The sequence below is a fragment of the Lycium barbarum genome, chromosome 10 (assembly GCF_019175385.1).
Source record: "Lycium barbarum isolate Lr01 chromosome 10, ASM1917538v2, whole genome shotgun sequence".
NCBI lineage: Eukaryota > Viridiplantae > Streptophyta > Magnoliopsida > Solanales > Solanaceae > Lycium > Lycium barbarum.
This window is the reverse complement of record NC_083346.1, coordinates 95,661,248-95,678,336: the sequence shown is the minus strand read 5'-3', so window position 1 is coordinate 95,678,336 and position 17,089 is coordinate 95,661,248. Positions and strand designations below refer to the sequence as shown.

The window sequence follows — 17,089 nt, the reverse complement described above, 5'->3', positions numbered from 1 at the left end:
TGGACAAGATACCTTATGCATCTGCAATCGGTAGTCTTATGTATGCAATGATATGTACAAGGACAGACATTGCACATGCAGTGGGAGTTGTCAGCCGATTTATGAGCAATCCGGGAAAGCAACACTGGGAGGCTGTGAAGTGGATATTCAGATATCTGAAAGGCAGCTCGAGTTCAGCTCTGTATTTCCGAAAATCAAAAACAGGATTGCAAGGGTATGTTGATGCTGACAACGGTGGTGATATTGATAGCAGAAAGAGCACATCCGGGTATGTTTACACCTTCGGAGGTACTGCAATCTCTTGGGTTTCCAAGTTGCAAAAGATAGTAGCTCTCTCTAGTTGTGAGGCTGAGTACGTTGCTGTGACGGAGGCCACAAAGGAAATGATGTGGCTACAATCTTTTCTGCGGGAATTGGATCAGGACCACGAGGGAAGTGTGCTATATTGTGATAGCCAAAGCGCCATTCATTTGGCAAAGAACCCGATTTACCATGCTCGAACGAAGCACATACAACTCCGGTACCATTTCATTAGATCAGCTTTGGAAGATGGAGCGCTAGTGCTTGAGAAGATCGCAGGGAGTCAGAATCCAGCAGACATGCTGACAAAGGCAGTGACGATAGACAAACTGAAGCTATGCTCAACTTCAGTTGGCCTGCACGAAGTATGAAAGTAGGAAAGAGCTGCTGCATCGATCAAAGTGTGAAGACAAATTAAAATTAGTCTTCAAGTGGGAGATTTGTTAGGTGTGGAATTGGCCAAACAAGTCAATTCTTTTGTTCACATAGTCGTGATGTAAGCGCTTACCTTATAATAGTTGTGATGTAAGCGCTTACCTCATCATAGGAAATTCATTCCTATAAATAGGTAGCTTATGGTTCATTTGTAAGATATCATCAAGATCATTTGCTAAACACATCCCAAAGAGAGAGAAAAATCTAAGAGAAATACTCTTAGTGAAAGGCCTAAGTAAGAGAAGGTCTTTGAGAGAATTTTCTGTGGTAAAATTCTTGAGTGTAATTGGGATTGGGGTTGTGAGGTTGAGTGTTGTAAACACTTGTAATATTTCTTCTTTAATAAGATCTGCAGCAGCAACGTGGACGTAGCTCTCACATTGAGGGTGAACCACTATAAATCTGTGTGTGCTATTTATTCTTCGCTTACATCACGGCGTAAGTAGGTTCTGTCTAAGGAGGTTGGTATTTAAGTGGTCCAGCTGTGACCCTCCAATCTTTCCTGGGAACTTGCTTACAAAGGTTGGATTTGGGATTCAAATCCTAACAGATAAAGAATTACTCTTTACCTCAAGGACTAGTTTGAGGGTGTGGACCTTGTTCACAGACGGTGCTTCCAATGTGAAAGGGTCCGGATTGGGAATCGTCCTTAAACTACCAACTGATGATGATATAAGGCAATCTATTAAATTTGTTAATTTGACTAACAACGAAGCCGAGTACGAGGCTATGATTGCAGGTCTGGAACTGGCTAAAAGCTTGGGAGCCGAGATCATTGAGGCCAGGTGCGATTCCCTCCTAGTGGTCAATCAAGTAAACGGTACGTTCGAAGTCAAGGACGACCGGATGCCGAAGTACCTAGAAAAATTACAGGTGGTACTACGTCGATTCAAAGAGTGGACACTGGAACACATACCTCGGGATCAGAATAATGAGGCCGACACCTTGGAAAACTTAGGCTCATCGGTAGAATCTGAAGGATTCAATTTTGGAGCGGTGGTGCAGTTGATGAGTTCGATAATAGAAGCCGGCCATGCTGAACTAAACTCGACTGGCTTAACTTGGGATTAGAGAAACAAGTATATAGATTATCTTGAAACAGGGAAACTGGCATCCGACCCCAAAGAATCGAGGGCCCTACGAGCCAAAGCAGCTAGATTTTGCTTGGTCGATGGCTATTTATACAGAAGGTCATTTCATAGTCCCATGGCAAGGTGTTTGGGGCCAGGAGAAACTGACTACGCCATGAGAGAGGTTCACAAGAGGACTTGTGGAAACCACTCGGGAGCCGATTCGCTAGTACGCAAGCTGATCAGAGCTGCTTACTATTGGAACGAGATAGAGAAAGACGCAAAAGCCTTCGTCCAAAAATGCAACGAGTGCCAAAGACACGCTCCCTCGATACATCAGCCGGGAGAGGAACTTCATTCGGTCCTCTCTCCATGGCTATTTATGAAATAGGGAATGGACATAGTAGGGCCTTTGCCCTTGGCTCCGGGCAAGGCGCACTATATTTTACTTAGGACTGACTATTTCTCTAAGTGCGTTGAAGCACATGCATTTGAGAAGGTTAGAGAAAAGGAAGTCATTGACTACATATATGACCACATAATCTTTCGGTTCGGGATAACAGCAGAAATTTCATACGATAATAGGAAGCAGTTCATAGGCAGCAAAGTCATCAAGTTCTATGAAGAATACAAGATCAAAAAGATCTTGTCGACCCCGTATCATCCAAGTGCGAATGGTCAAGCTGAATCGACAAACAAAATTATATTGCAGAACTTGCAAAAAAGATTGACCGGGTCTAAGCACAGGTGGAAGGAGATTTTACCAGAAGTCTTATGGTCGTATCGTACAACGATGAGATCCAGCACCGGGGAAACCCCATTCTCCCTAGTGTATGAAGTCGAGGCGCTAATACCCGTCGAGGTCGGCGAGCCAAGCTTAAGATTTCAGCACGCTACAGCGGTATCAAACCACGAAGCAATGGCCATTGGTCTAAATCTAGTAGATGAAAAAAGAGAAGCAACCTACATCCGATTAGGAGCTCAAAAGCAAAGGATGCAAAGATACTATAACCGGAGGGCCAATCTTAGGCATTTTCAGCTAGGGGACTTAGTCCTGCAAAAAGTCACACTCCACACCAAGAACCCCAACGAAGGGAAATTGGGCCCGAATTGGAAGGGACCGTACAGAGTCACCGGTATAACCGGGAAAGGCTCCTATCAGGTTGAGTCTGAAAATGGGAAACAACTGGAATGTAGCGCACCTAAAACGATACTATTGCTAAGGTATGAACAATCTTTACCTTTCCATTCTTTTAAGTCTAACCATGCAGGCATACGTCGAAGTGGATATCGAAAGCAGCACAATGGAAGTCGAGAAGTCGTAGACTTAGGACTGAAAGCACGTGCTGTACTCTTTTTCCCTTCGACCGGTTTTGTCCCGAGGTGGGTTTTCCGGCAAGGTTTTTAAGGAGTCAGTGTCATACAACGTGCTACTAAAACTAAGAAGACCGGTCAAGAATCGAGGACTGGAGACGGCCCATGTCGGATCAATAGTACTCGAGCCCTCATACTTCGGACTCCAGTACTAGGGGACTATCATACCCTGGGAAAATCGACACCTATTCAAAGCTAAGGCTTGAGCGATAGGATTCCTTTTGTAAGGGCCATACGATCAATTGAATCATGCCCGATTAGTTCATTCTCGCCACGGCTACTATTGTAATCTTGTCTCCGGTTCAATCAATAAAGGAAATTTCTCAAAGTATCATTTTAGTTGTTACTATTCCTTTTGCACTAGAATTACATTTTATAGGACCCTCAAGAGTCCGATGTATTGAAAACCGAAGGTTAAAGCCCAAATTATTACAGACTACAGTCTAAAGTCTTAAAGACTACAACCTAAAGTATTAAAGACTACGGTCTAAATTATTTAAGACTATGGTCTAAAGTCTTAAAAACTACGGCCTAAAGTATTAAAGAGTACGGTCTAAATTATTTAATACTACGGTCTGAAAGTATTAAAGACTATGGTCTAAATTGTTAAAGACTAAGGTCAAAATTATTAGCCAAAATTAGTAAAGGCTGCAGCGTAAAACATCAAAGACTATGGCCGAACAAGATCCGAGGCCTTAGAGACTTCGATCTAAACACATAGTGCAACTCGGAGACGTCTGGGTATGCAAACATGAAAATAAAAGCTTGTACATATTCAACAAACTGCCACCGATCAGAACTAAGAGACCACCGGTCTCAGAGTTATTTCTAAAACCTTTTGCCGAGGCAACATTACATATTAGTCTGAATCGAAACTGAATAACTGATTTTTCTAAATCCTAAACAGAAAGGATAAATGAATATCGAACAAGGAAAGATATCGAATAAAGCTGAACAAAAACTTTTGTATATATATATCCAAAATATTTACACAGGCTCGAAAAATGGCCTCGAGCTTAAAAACGCCCAAAAAAATTACATATAGACAAAAAAAAGGAGTCTAAGGCTTACCGGAACCTCCAACCAAGTCAGCATCACTGCCCGACTCCTAGGGCTGATACTTAGCCTTCACCTCTTTCTCAAGCCTCTTGGCCTCCTCAACCATGGTTGTTATGTCTTCTTCCCTGGCTTGGACTTCTTCTAGTGTCTCCCTCTGGGATAAGCACCACATATATTCAGCCCTGGCGCTGTTTCGATCCTCGATCAATACAACATTGGCCTTGTACTGAGCCAACATCTCATCAACATCCAAGAGTTTCTCGGAGTCCTGGTCAAGTTTGCGCTTCAGCTCGATATTTTCGTAGCCAAAAGTGTCACTCTCTATCTCGGCCGAAGCAAGTTGCAACCGGAGTTCTCTGTTAAGCCTAGACCATCTACCGGCCTTGTCCTATGCTACCCAAAGCCTCTCCTTGGTCGATGCCAAATCCTTCTTAAGGACGTCTCTCTCCGAGGCAAGGCAGCCCGTCTTGCTTTTGAAGGCTTCAAGTTCAGCCTTGAGTCCGTCAAGCTTGGACCGGAGCTAATCGGTCAGGTTTACTCTCTCCTGGGCCTGAGAAGTAGTGGTATTAGCTTCAGCTATTAACTGATTATTGTAAGCTTCGAAAATCCTTAAACGTTCTTCTTGAGCCTTCTCCAATTCTGATTGAAGGGTGGAGGAGTCGGGCATGTCCCTGATACACTCCTCTCGTTATTCGTAGAGTCATTTGTACAACTCCGTCTATGGGGTTTGCTCCCGGAGTCTGACCTCGAGACGGTCCTCCTCCATCCTCAATCAAAGAAAGATTTCATGACGAAGCACAGAGGCCTAAAGTAAAAGAAGAAGTCAATTATCGGGATAAGAGGAAGCAACAAGAACTTAGCATAAAAATAAAAATAAGACGAGGCATACTCGGTTAATGGCCTGTTGGGCCTCGTTAAAGAGGCACGATTCATCGATCTCGTTCATCTTCTGCTGATCCGCCTCGAATGCCAAAACACGCAGGTAACTGGCTACTCCAACTGGACCGGATGGCATGTTCACATCTGCCGGCACCAGAAACGTAACCTCTTCATATGGTTAGGATCTATGCTCGGGGCAAGGAATTGCTTCTCTAACGGGGATTCAAAGGTGATCCCGAATGGAGCGACCCTCCTACGGACTGTCAGGTGCCCAAACCCAGAGTAGTTCTCTATAACACCAACTTTCCCACTGCGGAATAGGTGGTCGATGGTTTGGTCGAAAGACTGGGATGGATCCGTCGGTCTCTCTTCTGCACCAAAGCCCTCGGAACTGTTATGTCCCGTGTTTTCGTGTAATTGGAAATCGAGAAATAATTACGACTTGGGTGTTAGAAGGACATAATTTGATTTTAGTAAATGTGACTATGTTGGTTATGGAATTCTTAATGTCAAGACATCGGGAAAGGCCGAGGGTAAATTTGGAATGTCGGAAATTAGTTTCGGGAGTTACAAAATGAGACTTTAACTAATTGGGCCAAGGAAAATTATGACCCAAAGTTGAAGCCCAACAATTGAAGGGGACCGGCCATGTCTATTGGCCCAAGCCACTTTAAAAGGGTCATGTGCTATGCACATGACCCCTAAAAGGATATATACTATGTATGCTTAGCCATTATCAAGAAAACTAGATCAAAAATTTCAAGAACCACCCCACAAAGGGCTTCGGCCGAACCCAAAAAAGAAAAGAAAAAGAAATTCCCAAGTTCTATTGTTGATCCAAAAATCCAAAGTTTTCACATATTTGTGAAGTACTCAAGGCCCTCTTCAACGGGGTATAATTAGTTTGGCGCAAGAACGACGTTTACGACAAGTCGGGTTTTCAAGAAAAGGTGAGAATTCTTACCCTTTAATGTTATAGAATTGATGTGAATATGTTAAGGATTGGAAATAGAGGGAGAATCCCGTAACTTTGATGTAAATAGAAAGCCGTGGGTGTGTGTGTATATTGTGTGTTGGCCGTGAGCCATAGGGAGAAGAAAGTGAGGTGAATTGATCTTGTTTAGTTGGTATAATGTGTTGTTGTGATCCTTGTGTCGTAAATGATTGATTGATGAATTAAATTGGCGTTGGAAAATGATTTCGGATATTATCGGAAAGCGTATACCTTCGGTATCATTATGTATATCATTGTATATTTAGGGTGCTAGAGACTTTAGATATGAACTTATAATGATGTTAATGAATTCGGAATGAAACGACGTGAGTTAGAATGTTCGTCGTGAATTTTTGATTGTTTTGAAGAATTATGGAAAATAATGGATTTTGGTGCAATTTCGGGTATGGCTTGGATTGTAGTTAGGTTGTGATTGTATAAGTTTGAATGTGGAAATGAATACAATTATGTAGATGTAGAATTGGAGTTTTGAAAGTTTGAATGGAAGTTGCCAACTTAGGTAATAAAGTAGATCTTTGAAGCTAGAATGGTTTGATTGTTGCTTGTGTTGTTTGTTGATGTGTGGGCTGTTGTTGTTGTTGTATTTTGAGCCGAGCTAAGTCTCGGGGATGTTAGATTTATAGGGGAAGTGCTGCCGAAATTTCGGTAGGCAAAAATTGAAGTTAAAGGCATTTTTAAGCCTAAGAATCTCAATTGGTAACTTTGACCATTTGCAGATTTTTGACGAAACGGAACTGGACTTTCGGGAGAGCTTACGACGTCTGTGAGGTATGTAAAGCTTCCCACTCCTTCATTTGGCATATCCTAGTATGTTAGTCGAATATGAGACCTTCCGGAGCATTTCTGTTCCTCGAAACCCGATCCACAGAAACGTTACTATTCATTCAATTCAATTGAAGCCTAAGGGCTCTATTTTGGCTAGAATGCTACCATTCGTCCGAAACCTATCGAAATGTGGTCGGGTAACCTAGAAATGATTATGTATGACCCCTGGCATATAAATGTTCGTAAAAATATGTTCTCCACCTCACTTTGACTCGAGGTGGGCCCGCTAACCCCGAGACGCCCTATTTGTCTTATTGGGCTGTCCTTTTGAATAACGTTTGGAATGGCACCTTCGATGTTGGAATTCCCGTCTACGGGATATGTTTCGACAATTTTGATATGTTAAGCTACGTTCTGAGCTACACATATTATTTTGGAAAAGTTTTGATAAATGAAACTTTATATCGGCTAAGTATCCGATTATTTTGTACTATGAAATGACTTATGAGACTACTAAGTTTTGAAAGGCTATTTTGAAATATGGATTGCATTTGTTTGCTCACGACTCCGCTCGTGCCTTATGATGACTTCGTTCACCGGTTCCCGGGCCGGTTTTGATTCGTGCGCCTTATGATAATTCGGCCGTATGCTGTGTTACGGTTCCCGAGGCTTCGCCATAGGGCCGGGTTCCGTTTGGAGTTATGCTGTGATATGGCTCGTGATGCGATACGCTCACCTATGATTATGTTTGTGTTCGGGGATGTACGGAGATTTGAAACCTTCTGGTGTTATGCTGTGTGTGGCGCCAGCGTCGGAGTGGCGACCACGTTCCTAAGCGTTTGCATGATTTCATTTGCATTATGTATACGTATATGATTTCGATATAGATTTTGACCTACCCATTTGTACTCCACTTTGACATTTGATTTGCTATCGGTTTTGATCCATATTTCTGTACTCCGTGCTTTACATACTCAGTACATATTTCGTACTGACCCCCTTTCTTCGGGGGCTGCGTTTTATGACCGCAGGTGCAGATATCGGTGATCCTCCGCAGTAGGCTTCACTTCTTGCTATTCCGGAGTACTCCTATTTGATCCGGAGTCCACTTTTGGTACAGACTCTTTTTGCTTTGTATATATTCGGTATATTTGACTATTTGGGTACGGCGGGGCCCTGTCTCGCCATATGTCTTTGTTTTGAGTTCGTAGAGGCCTGTAGTCATATATGTGGGGCGAGGGTCCTATGTATGTTTGTCTGATTCCGTTTTCTGGTCTTAAGGCGGTCTGTTTGTTATGCTGGCCCCAAATGGCCCTTATGCTTATATTTGCACTTTTGACCGGCGATGTCCATTCCGCCGCTCAGTTTGTATTTGATATGATATTTTGATTTGGCACGACCGCTTAAGACATATTTGATATCAATTATGTTCGATATGATTTCGAAAAATTATGAAATAAGTTTGGATTTGAAAATGAATGTGTGATTCGGTCTGGGTACCCAGGTAGGGTGCCAGTCGCGGCCCACGGGGCTGGGTCGTGACAAAAGTGGTATCAGAGCGGTTTGTCCTCGGAATGTCTACAGGCCGTGTCTCGTAGAGTCTTGTTTATCGATGTGTTGTGCACCACATCTATAAAAGGGAAGCTACAAGGCATTTAGGATGTTACTTTCTTTGGAATCTTAGATCGTGCGATAGAGCTGTGCTATTAGGATGATTTTGATCTGACTCGCCTTCGTGTTTGCAGTGATGCCTCCGAAGAAGGCAACGGCGGCCCAGAAGGGCAAGGCGAGGATTGGAGAGACTAGCCAGGCACAGCGAGCTACCCGGGCTCGTGTTTATGATTTGCCTGAGGATGTGCCTCATTCCGAGGGGTCTGCTACCCCCCACTAGTACAGCCTGGAGCAGGACCTTCAGCAGCTCTAGAGGTCCGTTTACCCGCACCTGAGACTCCAGCTCCTCAGCCAGAGGCGGAGGATCGGACCCTGAGGGAGGCTGTACAGTTGCTGACTACGCTGGTAGCAGGGCAGGCTCGCAGACGCGGGCGGAGGGATGATGATGACGATGACAGGCGGGACAGCCTGAGAGTTCGGGAGTTTCTGTTATGTGGCCCTCCAGAGTTCTTCGGGTCTAAGCCCGATGAGGACCCCCATGACTTTATTCGGGGGATGCGACGCTCACTGGACTTGGTCAGGGCTTCAGAGACCGAGTCAGTTGAGCTGGCTTCACACCGGCTTCGAGATGTGGCTACCCACTGGTACGAGACTTGGGAGCTGTCTAGGGGAGAGGGTGCCCCTCCAGCCACTTGGGATCAGTTTGTGACAGCATTCACCCGCCACTTTTTGCCACCAGAGTTACGGCGGGCTCGGGCTGATCGATTCTTACGTCTGCAGCAGAGGGGTCGGAGTGTTCGCGAGTATAACCTTGAGTTTGATTCTCTGGCCCGATATGCACCGGCCGTGGTAGCAGATATGTCCGATCGGATGCACAGATATGTTATGGGATTGGACCGGTATTTGGTTGATAGCTGTATGGCAGTGTCATTGCAGGCAGACATGGACATTTCCCGACTTCTGGCCTATGCGATGGGTATGGAGGACCGTCGCAGGTCTGATCCTGCTGGCAGAGATCGAGATAGGAGGCCGCCCAAGAGGGCTAGGTCCGCAGGTTATTCTGGAGATTCTCGAGGCGGACAGCCTCAGCAGCAGCAGTCAGATAGGCATTTTCCTTCGTCCGGCCGGATTACTCAGTCAGGCAGCCGGAGATTCGATAGTATAGGACCGTCTGGGGCCGGTCAGAGCTCCAGAGTGGCAGGTTCGTAGGTATCCAAGGGCCCCAGCCAGGCCAGACCACCCAGGCCCCGTTGTCCTCATTGCGGGAAGTCTCATCCCGGGGAGTGTTATCGAGCGACTGGAGCTTGCTTTTCGTGTGGTGGTCAGGGCCACTTTATGAGAGACTGTCAATTGGCTAGCGGTTCTGGTAGTGCTGCTCAGCAGACAGGGTCAGCCGCCGGTTCTTCTTCTGCTCCATCAGTTGCACGCCCTGGAGGGCGAGGTATTTCAGCACCGGCAGGACGCGGTCGAGCCCGCGGTGGCGCTTCAGGTTCTAGCGGTCCCTCGAACCGCATATATGCTTTGGCCAGCCGCCAGGATCAGGAGGCTTCGCCAAACGTCGTCACAGGTACATTGCTGGTTTTATCCAGATCTGTATATGCATTGATTGACCCTGGCTCTACTTTATCATATATCTCCCCGCTTGTTGCTAGTAAAATTGGGATAGTGTCTGAGCCTATAGAGCCGTTTGAGGTAGCTACGCCAGTTGGGGATTTTGTTATAGCAAGACAGATCTATAGAGATTGTTCTGTGACCATTTATGATCGTAGCACTAAGGCTGATCTGATAGAGTTAGATATGCTTGAGTTTGACGTCATTATGGGCATGGACTGGTTGTCTTCCTGTTATGCTAATGTCGACTGCCAGAAAAAGGTAGTCCGTTTTCAGTTTCCAGGGGAACCAGTCATAGAGTGGTTCAGATCTACAGCATCGCCGAGGGGTAAGTTTATTTCATACCTCAAGGCTAAGAAGATGATCCAGAAGGGGTATATCTATCATTTGGTTCGTGTGCACAATACTGCCGCGGAGGTACCTACCCTTCAGTCCGTTCCGGTCGTCAGTGCGTTTCCAGATGTTTTTCCTGACGAGCTTCCTGGCCTTCCGCCTGAGCGGGAGATTGATTTCACTATAGAGTTGATGCCGGATACGCAGCCTATATCTATTCCTCCGTACAGGATGGCACCAGCTGAGTTGAAGGAGTTGAAGGAGCAGCTGAAAGATTTGCTGGATAAGGGCTTTATTAGACCCAGCACATCACCCTGGGGAGCGCCGGTACTGTTTGTCAGAAAGAAAGATGGGTCATTGCGGATGTGTATCGACTACCGGCAGCTGAATAAGGTGACTATTAAGAATAAATATCCCCTTCCCCGGATTGATGATTTGTTTGACCAGCTGCAGGGTGCTAGACATTTTTCAAAGATAGATCTGCGTTTTGGTTATCATCAGGTGCGAGTACGGGAGTCAGATATCCCGAAGACTGCTTTCAGGACCCGGTACGGGCATTATGAGTTCAGGGTTATGTCTTTCGGGCTGACTAATGCTCCAGCACTATTTATGGATCTGATGAACCGGGTATTTCGGCCTTTTCTGGATATGTTTGTTATTGTGTTTATCGATGATATTCTGATTTACTCGCGATCAGCCGAGGAGCATTCAGATCATTTGAGGACGGTACTTGGCATTCTCCGTCAGCAGAAGTTATATGCTAAATTCTCTAAATGTGAGTTCTGGTTGACTTCTGTGGCCTTCTTGGGCCATATTGTCGGCGCAGATGGTATTCGGGTCGACACGCAGAAGATTGAGGCTGTGCAGAATTGGCCCAGGCCTACTACACCGACAGAGGTGCGCAGTTTTCTGGGATTGGCTGGGTATTATCGCAGGTTTGTGGAGGATTTTTCTTCTATTGCAGCACCACTGACGAGGCTTACCCAGAAAGCAGCAAAATTCCAGTGGACAGATGCCTGCGAGCGCAACTTTCAGATGCTGAAGGAGAGATTGATTACAGCACCAGTTTTGGCTCTTCCAGAGGGATCTGACGGGTATGTCGTCTATTGTGACGCCTCTGGTATTGGGATAGGATGTGTATTGATGCAGCACGGTCGATTCATAGCCTATGCTTCCCGGCAGCTCAGACCGCACTAGAAGAACTATCCCACTCATGATCTTGAGTTGGCCGCGGTGATTCATGCTTTGAAGATTTGGCGGCATTATTTATATGGGGTCCATGTTGATATCTATACAGACCATAAGAGTCTCCAGTATATTTTTAGGCAGAAGGAACTAAATTTGCGGTAGCGGAGATGGCTTGAGCTACTAAAGGACTACGACGTTGATATTCTGTACCATCCGGGTAAAGCCAATGTGGTAGCTGACGCGCTTAGCCGCAAGTCCGTGGGCAGTCTGGCTGATGTTCCATCTGATAAGAGAGATTTGGTTCGTGATATTCATCAGCTGGCCAGCCTCGGAGTCCGTTTGGTGGATTCTGGAGATTCTGGGATTTCTGTTCGTCCAGTTGCTGAGTCATCTATTATTCAGGAGGTAAAGCAGCACCAGTTTGAGGATCCTCTTTTGATTCAGTACAGAGATGTGGCCCTTAATAAATCAAAGACTCAGTTTGAGATCTCGCCTGACGGGGTATTATTATATGACGGCAGATTCTGTGTACCGGACGTTGCGGGCTTACGGCGGCAGATTATGGGCGAGGCCCATAATGCACGGTATTCTGTTCATCCTGGTTCCACTAAAATGTATCGGGACCTCAGGTGTTTGTATTGGTGGGACGGCATGAAGAAAGATATTGCTGAGTTTGTTAGTCAGTGCCCGAACTGCCAGCAAGTTAAGATCGAGCATCAGAAGCCCGGTGGATTATTACAGGAGATGGAAATTCCAGCCTGGAAATGGGAGATGATTAATATGGATTTCCTTGTTGGATTACCGCGCACTCCACGCAGGTACGACTCTATCTGGGTTGTTGTTGACAGGCTGACGAAGTCAGCCCATTTCCTTCCGGTTCGGACTACTTATTCGGCTGAGGACTATGCCAGATTGTATATCAGAGAGATAGTCAGACTTCACGGAGTCCCTATATCTATTATTACTGACCGAGGTACCCAGTTTACAGCAAATTTCTGGAGGTCATTTCAGGAGGGATTAGGGACTCAGGTGAGTCTCAGTACAGCTTTTCACCCTCAGTCCGACGGGCAGGCCGAGCGCACTATTCAGACGCTCGAGGATATGTTGCGGGCCTGCGTTATTGATTTCAGGGGCAGTTGGGATGATCATTTGCCGCTTATAGAGTTTGCTTACAATAACAGTTATCACTCCAGCATTCAGATGGCCCCGTACGAGGCCCTTTATGGCAGGAGATGCAGGTCTCCTATTGGCTGGTTTGACGTGGGCAAGACTAAGTTGATTGGGCCGGATGTGATCCAGGAAGCTGTAGATAAGGTGAAGCTTATTCGGGAACGACTGCTAGCTGCTCAGAGTCGACAGAAAGCTTATGCTGATAGACGACGTCGACCGTTAGGGTTCCGGATTGGCGACTGGGTATTCCTGAAGGTGTCGCCCATGAAGGGTGTCATGAGATTCGGTAGAAAGGGTAAGTTGAGCCCCCGGTACATTGGGCCGTATCAGATCGTTCGAAAGATAGGCGAGGTCGCCTATGAGTTAGACTTACCATCCGACTTGGAGGCCGTACACCCGGTGTTTCATGTGTCTATGTTGCGGAAATGTATTGGTGATCCTTCCAGGATATTCCCAGTAGATGATCTTCAGGTGACGGAGCAGTTGTCTTATGACGAGCAGCCTGTATCTATTCTGGATCGTCAGGTGAGGAGGTTGCGCACTAAGGAGGTGCCTTCTGTCAAAGTCCTGTGGCGCAATAATAACCGAGAAGAGATGACTTGGGAGGCGGAGGATGAGATGAAGAAGAGATACCCCCATTTATTCCCTACGCCTCTTGTAATCTAGACGTTTGTATTTGTTGTACCAGTGAACGGATGGACCATGTGTGCTATATATAAAATGGTTTTCCCGTTATGTTTGTGAGCCTTCATAAGATTTATTTAACATTCGGGGACGAATGTTCTTAAGGGGGGGAGAATGTTATGTCCCGTGTTTTCGTGTAATTGGAAATCGAGAAATAATTACGACTTGGGTGTTAGAAGGACATAATTTGATTTTAGTAAATGTGACTATATTGGTTATGGAATTCTTAATGTCAAGACATCGGGAAAGGCCGAGGGTAAATTTGGAATGTCGGAAATTAGTTTCGGGAGTTACAAAATGAGACTTTAACTAATTGGGCCAAGGAAAATTATGACCCAAAGTTGAAGCCCAACAATTGAAGGGGACCGGCCATGTCTATTGGCCCAAGCCACTTTAAAAGGGTCATGTGCTATGCACATGACCCCTAAAAGGATATATACTATGTATGCTTAGCCATTATCAAGAAAACTAGATCAAAAATTTCAAGAACCACCCCACAAAGGGCTTCGGCCGAACCCAAAAAAGAAAAGAAAAAGAAATTCCCAAGTTCTATTGTTGATCCAAAAATCCAAAGTTTTCACATATTTGTGAAGTACTCAAGGCCCTCTTCAACGGGGTATAATTAGTTTGGCGCAAGAACGACGTTTACGACAAGTCGGGTTTTCAAGAAAAGGTGAGAATTCTTACCCTTTAATGTTATAGAATTGATGTGAATATGTTAAGGATTGGAAATAGAGGGAGAATCCCGTAACTTTGATGTAAATAGAAAGCCGTGGGTGTGTGTGTATATTGTGTGTTGGCCGTGAGCCATAGGGAGAAGAAAGTGAGGTGAATTGATCTTGTTTAGTTGGTATAATGTGTTGTTGTGATCCTTGTGTCGTAAATGATTGATTGATGAATTAAATTGGCGTTGGAAAATGATTTCGGATATTATCGGAAAGCGTATACCTTCGGTATCATTATGTATATCATTGTATATTTAGGGTGCTAGAGACTTTAGATATGAACTTATAATGATGTTAATGAATTCGGAATGAAACGACGTGAGTTAGAATGTTCGTCGTGAATTTTTGATTGTTTTGAAGAATTATGGAAAATAATGGATTTTGGTGCAATTTCGGGTATGGCTTGGATTGTAGTTAGGTTGTGATTGTATAAGTTTGAATGTGGAAATGAATACAATTATGTAGATGTAGAATTGGAGTTTTGAAAGTTTGAATGGAAGTTGCCAACTTAGGTAATAAAGTAGATCTTTGAAGCTAGAATGGTTTGATTGTTGCTTGTGTTGTTTGTTGATGTGTGGGCTGTTGTTGTTGTTGTATTTTGAGCCGAGCTAAGTCTCGGGGATGTTAGATTTATAGGGGAAGTGCTGCCGAAATTTCGGTAGGCAAAAATTGAAGTTAAAGGCATTTTTAAGCCTAAGAATCTCAATTGGTAACTTTGACCATTTGCAGATTTTTGACGAAACGGAACTGGACTTTCGGGAGAGCTTACGACGTCTGTGAGGTATGTAAAGCTTCCCACTCCTTCATTTGGCATATCCTAGTATGTTAGTCGAATATGAGACCTTCCGGAGCATTTCTGTTCCTCGAAACCCGATCCACAGAAACGTTACTATTCATTCAATTCAATTGAAGCCTAAGGGCTCTATTTTGGCTAGAATGCTACCATTCGTCCGAAACCTATCGAAATGTGGTCGGGTAACCTAGAAATGATTATGTATGACCCCTGGCATATAAATGTTCGTAAAAATATGTTCTCCACCTCACTTTGACTCGAGGTGGGCCCGCTAACCCCGAGACGCCCTATTTGTCTTATTGGGCTGTCCTTTTGAATAACGTTTGGAATGGCACCTTCGATGTTGGAATTCCCGTCTACGGGATATGTTTCGACAATTTCGATATGTTAAGCTACGTTCTGAGCTACACATATTATTTTGGAAAAGTTTTGATAAATGAAACTTTATATCGGCTAAGTATCCGATTATTTTGTACAACGAAATGACTTATGAGACTACTAAGTTTTGAAAGGCTATTTTGAAATATGGATTGCATTTGTTTGCTCACGACTCCGCTCGTGCCTTATGATGACTTCGTTCACCGGTTCCCGGGCCGGTTTTGATTCGTGCGCCTTATGATAATTCGGCCGTATGCTGTGTTACGGTTCCCGAGGCTTCGCCATAGGGCCGGGTTCCGTTTGGAGTTATGCTGTGATATGGCTCGTGATGCGATACGCTCACCTATGATTATGTTTGTGTTCGGGGATGTACGGAGATTTGAAACCTTCTGGTGTTATGCTGTGTGTGGCGCCAGCGTCGGAGTGGCGACCACGTTCCTAAGCGTTTGCATGATTTCATTTGCATTATGTATACGTATATGATTTCGATATAGATTTTGACCTACCCATTTGTACTCCACTTTGACATTTGATTTGCTATCGGTTTTGATCCATATTTCTGTACTCCGTGCTTTACATACTCAGTACATATTTCGTACTGACCTCCTTTCTTCGGGGGCTGCGTTTTATGCCCGCAGGTGCAGATATCGGTGATCCTCCGCAGTAGGCTTCACTTCTTGCTATTCCGGAGTACTCCTATTTGATCCGGAGTCCACTTTTGGTACAGACTCTTTTTGCTTTGTATATATTCGGTATATTTGACTATTTGGGTACGGCGGGGCCCTGTCTCGCCATATGTCTTTGTTTTGAGTTCGTAGAGGCCTGTAGTCATATATGTGGGGCGAGGGTCCTATGTATGTTTGTCTGATTCTGTTTTCTGGTCTTAAGGCGGTCTGTTTGTTATGCTGGCCCCAAATGGCCCTTATGCTTATATTTGCACTTTTGACCGGCGATGTCCATTCCGCCGCTCAGTTTGTATTTGATATGATATTTTGATTTGGCACGACCGCTTAAGACATATTTGATATCAATTATGTTCGATATGATTTCGAAAAATTATGAAATAAGTTTGGATTTGAAAATGAATGTGTGATTCGGTCTGGGTACCCAGGTAGGGTGCCAGTCGCGGCCCACGGGGCTGGGTCGTGACAGGAACGGGCAGGCGTTTGGCAAGGTGATAACTCCGATTTGCGTATAGTGGCCTGGGCCAATATAGATACATTCTTGGCCGAATGCAGTAAACCTTTCTTACAAGGGGATCGGGCCGGGGTATGAAAGGCATCCTTCGAAATAGCAGTAGCAGAATCTTCTTTGAGGCCCCGAGTCGGGGTGAGCAAAATAACAGTGTCCTCGGGGACTCTTGTTTCTTGGTCAGTAGTTTCCATAACTACCAATGATGGAGCAAGGTCCTTCGAGTTTTTCAGCTCTTGGTTGGTGTTTTCTAAGTCTTGGAGGCCCGAATCGATATCTTTCGAGAATCTCAGTGGTTGGACCACAGAAGATAACATAATATCCTCGTCTTTGAGCCTACTATCGGTACAACCTGTAAATCCAGCGTGGGGCGTGGAAGGTTTTGATCCTTTTGTTCCAGGAGGAATAGCCTCTCATCATATTGCAGCAGGAACATTGGGCATATTAGCGGGCCTATTCCATCTTAGCGTCCGTCCGCCACAACGTCCATACAAAGGATTGCGTATGG

General features: G+C 44.9%; 2 long non-coding RNA genes across 2 annotated transcripts; both read left to right on the top strand.

The window, feature by feature from the left end:
- Positions 1-5,853: 5,853 nt before the first annotated feature.
- LOC132616208 (uncharacterized) lies at positions 5,854-8,286 on the top strand. The gene is made up of 3 exons (XR_009573045.1): positions 5,854-6,067; positions 6,849-6,900; positions 7,929-8,286. It is a non-coding gene; the product is annotated as an uncharacterized LOC132616208 (long non-coding RNA).
- A 5,667-nt stretch (positions 8,287-13,953) lies between these two features.
- LOC132613644 (uncharacterized) lies at positions 13,954-16,249 on the top strand. Its single transcript, XR_009572040.1, has 3 exons — positions 13,954-14,167; positions 14,949-15,000; positions 16,029-16,249. It is a non-coding gene; the product is annotated as an uncharacterized LOC132613644 (long non-coding RNA).
- Positions 16,250-17,089: the final 840 nt, after the last annotated feature.